This window comes from Telopea speciosissima, unplaced genomic scaffold, assembly GCF_018873765.1.
Source record: "Telopea speciosissima isolate NSW1024214 ecotype Mountain lineage unplaced genomic scaffold, Tspe_v1 Tspe_v1.0126, whole genome shotgun sequence".
Classification (NCBI taxonomy): Eukaryota; Viridiplantae; Streptophyta; class Magnoliopsida; order Proteales; family Proteaceae; genus Telopea; species Telopea speciosissima.
Genome location: NW_025317462.1, coordinates 34,595 through 40,000, shown reverse-complemented (window position 1 = coordinate 40,000; position 5,406 = coordinate 34,595).

The window sequence follows — 5,406 nt, the reverse complement described above, 5'->3', positions numbered from 1 at the left end:
TCTCTGGAGCATCTCACTTTGAATGAAATGCATTCTTTTCGATACAGTAGGGTACACTGAACACCAACCCAATCTCGATGAATAAAAGAAAAGTACAAGCAACGGAATCAACACAATTGACATTCCCTGACGTGAACGGCCGCTTTCTTTTTACCAGTTCATAGGGACGGACTTAGTGTGAACACTATTTAAATAAATAGTGAAAGCGTGCGATACGCAGCATCAACCAACGGAAAAACGTAGTAACGGCCTATGCTATAACGCATCCCCAAAAGCCCTCCACCCCACCAAAAAGTCAACAACCCTTGGTGCCTGCGTGACACATAGGATAGGGCTTGCTGCGATTCTTTTCTTGCTGTTCGTGATTACTCAACAATGGATGGCGAACGGATTTCGACGAGGGAATGGGGATTTTCAATTTCCTTCCCCCTCGTCTTCTACCGCTTCGGTGGGCGTCCCGTTGGCAGCTCCTACGGAGATCGCTACGAAGAACTACGCGGCGGTTGTGGCTGGTCGTCCGTCCTTCATTCCCATCCTTTATGTTATGTAAATAGAAACTTCCCCTTACTGTATGACTGTTGAGGGTAGACCTTCAAGCTCTAAGGCTATCATAGTACTGCCAGCATGGTTACATCTAACTGCCTACTGGGCAAGCTTCCACTTCAAAGTCACCTGATTTGGCACCAGCCAAAGGAGTAGTAGCAGCAGCTGGCGAAAGAGCATCCCCCGGGGAAAGAGATGAGGAAAGACTAATAAGGCTTGGGACTGGCATTAGCATTGGGAGGATCATCACAGGTCCTCTTCTGGGTCCGGGGAAGCAGTAGAGTGAACTATAGAATCACCACCAGCTTCTTATTTACAACATTTGGCAGACTGAGGCAGCCCAGTGGGTTCTACTCTGTCAACGGGGAAGATAAGAGATGCTGTTTAGACAGCGGAAGCGGCTGTGGTTGAGTAACCTGCTCCACTGAAGCTCATAGGCCTTGATGCCTTTACTAGCTGGCCCGACTAAATTAACCTCATTAAGAAGACTGGTCCACCCACCACTAAGGGTAAATCCTGGAGCTCGGTTCGGTGGCACGTGATGGAAGACCTTTGCTTTGGGGAAGATTCATCACAGACCGGAGAAGCTAGGAGTACGAGTACGTTAACTCACACTCACCCCGATCCGTACACACGTACACCATAGACAGATGCTCTGCCCTAGTGATCAGAAGATCTGGCAGGGTCCATTCTCCTAGTTCCGTCATCCATCTAGACTTAGCTCTCAGTCCGCACGGTCGTTCACAGGTGGTGGGAGGGGACTCTTTCAATCTCTGTTTGCTTTGCGGTCTGTTGATCGCCGAATGCCATCGTCTTCGGATGTGCAATGACTAAGGTTCAGAAGGCTGACCCAGATGGATTTGGGGCTGGTGGGGCAACTTAGGATGACAGGCTGTTAAGCCCGGTGATTTGGACAACTATTTTTTGTAATTTATCAATATCTTTCCGGATCGAGACTTTGTTGATCGGATAGGAGATGAACTAGGTTCTGTAGTAGATTAGAGAGATGGAAAGGAGGGTTCACCTAATAGGGCATCTGGGAGATCGGCTTGTGAAACAGAGGTCTCAAATCAAGTAGATGTTTAAGCAGCAGCGGTTTCTACTCTTTCAAATGGGAAAGGATATGTTGTTTAACCGAAAGCAGCCTGGGTAACCTACCCCTCTCAAGCGGGGAATAATGGCTACATTTCCGAGCCAGACGATAGGGCTAAAGCAGATGTGGCAGTTCAGCCAACAAAAGCAGCTCTAAAGCAAAACGGCTTTTTCAAAGCATCACGTGTGGCGTTGTTCCGATCAAAGGTCACAGGTGTAAACCACCCAACGGATGCCACAGTCTCACTTCCCACAGACCTCGTCCTTGAGGATGCCAACCGCTCCTTGATCCCTGGATCAAAGACCTTGTGTGCAGAACACTTTGACCACAGTCCTGAGGGGGAGTTGGGAACTGATGGCATGTGCTCCAGTTTGGGACGAGAGGACTAGCATTAGTAGGGAACTCTTTAATATAGGGTTGTTAATGGGTATCTGATATCGTTGATACGGGGAGGCGAGGAGGAGGAGGCGTAATTAGTTCGAAGTCTTAGTTGTTGAAGGCCTTAATACGTATTTGATAGACTCCCGAATCTCTTTCTTATCGATCCCAAGCAATAGAGGAGGCATTTATCCCCCAGCAGTTATCACTCTTCGAAAAGGAAACAAGAAGGAATGATTTGCAATAGTAGGGCAGGTTTGTCGTTCAATTGTTCCCCCCTACTATCAATCAACTCATTGGGGTTCTTGCTTAAAAGTGAGGGATTCGGGCTCACCGGAAGGGAGCGAAGGGCTTCAGGTAAGCTTGGTCCACCTCCCAGAAGTAATAGCCACCTGCTTTCCCCCTCATGCAACGGGTTATTAAGATGGCTAAAGTGAACGATCGATCGGCAGGCAGATCTCCTTTGATATCCGGCCAGGAAATGAAACGCAGCAGCTCGGTCCTAAAATCACTTGATCGGCCTTCAGAACCAGTGTTGTGGATAGATAGATCTGTCCGACCACCAGGCTAGAGGAGATTGGTCGGTGCCGGCTTGTACTTCCACTACAGAATCGACAATAATGCTACTGAGTGAATTGATCGAATCAATCTGCCCCTACTATTATTTACTCGAATCGCAATCCCGCTTATATACGTTGTATCATTTGAGAGGTGAGCGCCCCTACTATTCATTGGTGCGACGGTGCCTACCCACCTGGAGAAGCAACACGATCCGCTTATCAAGCATACAATCCGGGCAATGCCACCCATCTCCAACCATCACTTTTACCCCCAGTAGGTGGGTGGGGAAGGAATAGTAGCCCTGAACGAGAGAGAAAGGAATCCACTAACCTTGAAACCACTTTAGAAAGACCCTACTATTAATTAATTGCCTCTTCGGATATTCGTAGATTATGAAATTAATCCATTGATCGTGCCGGAATGAATAGATTAATCAGGGAACCGATCCCCCTTTGCCACCCCGCAATAGTAGGGACAATATCCCACTTATCGTTATTTATGTGGATCCAATGGAAGGGAGGGCTTTCAATTCCTGATTTCTATTATTCATATGGGGCAAGGTCCGATTATCACAGAATTCCCGGGCTCTGAGCCGTCTATTTCCAATCAGTGGTGGCTCCTGCTCCTTGAACAGTGATAAAAGAATGGTAATCCGCGGTAGAAAGATCCTTTCCCGGGATACCTCCTTTGCTGGGGAACCTTTTTATTTAGGTAGGGCCCCTCATTTCACAGAGTCTAGTCTGGAATCGGCAACTATATATCGCCCATCCAAAGTTGCCAATTCTTCCCTTGTTATAACATTAGGGCTGCCGATCCTTTCGTCTAGCCGTTAATACGTATGTATAGAATCAACGCACATTCTTTGAGTCTGCTTCCACGCGTCTACTATTCCTCACGAATCTAGCCTTTATTCAGATCCAGCCTGGAAACATTAATAGACAGGTCTTTTTCTTCCACACCCAGATGCCGGCATCGTAGATACAACCGGTACACCATGGGTTGGCCCGGCAGCAGTTCCCCTTCCAACCGAGCCTTCCGGATCGAACTTCTCTCCCGCGAGCTGGGGAGACTGGGGGGATCCGATAGGATGATTCGAGGGCCGGGAGATAGATAGATAGGATTATTTGAGGGGGCCTGTTGGGAGTACTTGGCCAATCATCACAGGCACGGGCCCTACTATTCCAAACCCACCCACCTACTGGGTTCACCGGTGGAAGTAGTACTAAGTCGGGGTTGGAACGGAGGCACTGGAGAATGAATCGGTACATCTCATTAGGGAGTGCGAGCCTTACTGATCAAAATCGGGTGAAAGAACGGGCCTTGTGTATGAAGGGTTCGGGACAATAAGGAATAGGATTTGCGCCTAGCTCATTAGGAGAGGGTCTCTAGACGCTCGACCGTTAAGGAGAGGAAATGCTCACCCAATATTCACGATCGAAGGCAATCTATGCTAAGCCGGCTAAAAAACAATCGCACCCCTAAATGATGCAGGGGTAAGCTGAAGGGCCTTATTGTAATAGCGGGGGGGCTTTAGTAATAATGGGGGAATAGGAACCGAAAATCTAGTTGATGGTTACTAAGAGGTCGAAGCCCCCATACTGGAATAGAGTAAGGCACTACTTCTCATTCAAGGGGTAGGCCCCCTACTATTATGATGTTGAGGCACAGAGGTATAAACTACCGCAAAAGAAGGGGTACCAGATCTCAACTATAGCGAATTCCGCAACATGTTCGAAATAGCTGCTTGATCCCACCGGTTACGTTTCCTATTGGTCAACCGCTAGGTATGGCTAGATCTTCAAATGGTAATGATGAGGAGGGGGCATGGAAATACTATACAGCCTGAGACCCCTATTCTTGTTTCAGGCCCCTGCTACTACCATTTCGGGTTCCTCTATGAATAGATTAGAAACGTGTCAACAACTCCGATAGTAATTGGTAGAAGCCAAAATAGGAAATGTAGTGCTTCTACTCGGCCCAAATAATAGTAACTGGGGCTGTTAGGGAGAAGCGGATATTAGCAGCGGTAATGGAGAAAGAGCGAGTAGAGCTTTTGTTGGGGCTGAGCGTAATAGGTGGTTGATTTAGCGTAATAGGTTGTTTATTACTTAGTTGTTTATTGAGCGTAATAGGTGGGAAAGGGCAGAGCGAAGGGATAGCTGGGTAGCTAGCCCGAGCGATAGAGCTGGCTGTGTCTCCGGCATTGGTCAGTCAACCCGGCCCTCCCTCTGGTCGGTCGGTTTTGTCTTACCTGATAGACTAGAAGTTTCATTCCGAAGTTCGTATCACTTGTCTGATATCTCGGGTCAGACGTCTTTGATGACCTAGGCTTTGACTGTTTGCATTGGAAATAAAAAAATTCCTCTACCCTCGCTATCAACTTAACCCCCCGGATCTAACTTTTACAGAATTGAAAAAAAGAGGGATTTTTATTATCGAACCAGTTCGTCTGTCTATAAAATGGGATGGACAATTTCTTATGTATCAAACCATAGGTATTTCATTGGTCCATAAAAGTAAGCACCAAACTAATCAAAGATGGCGAGAAAAAAGATATGTTGATAAGAATGATTTTGATGCATCCATTGCAAGACATGAAAATATGCTTGGGAATGGAGGCGAAAATCATTATGATTTGCTTTTTCCTGAAAATATTTCATCGCCTAGACGTCGTAGAGAATTGAGAATTCTAATTTGTTTCCATTTTTGGAATGGGAATGTTCTAGATAGAAATCCAGTATTTTGTAATGGGAACAACGTAAGGAACTGTGGTCAATTTTTGAATGAGGCTCGAAAGAGATAGAGATAGAGATAGAGATAAATTCATTAAC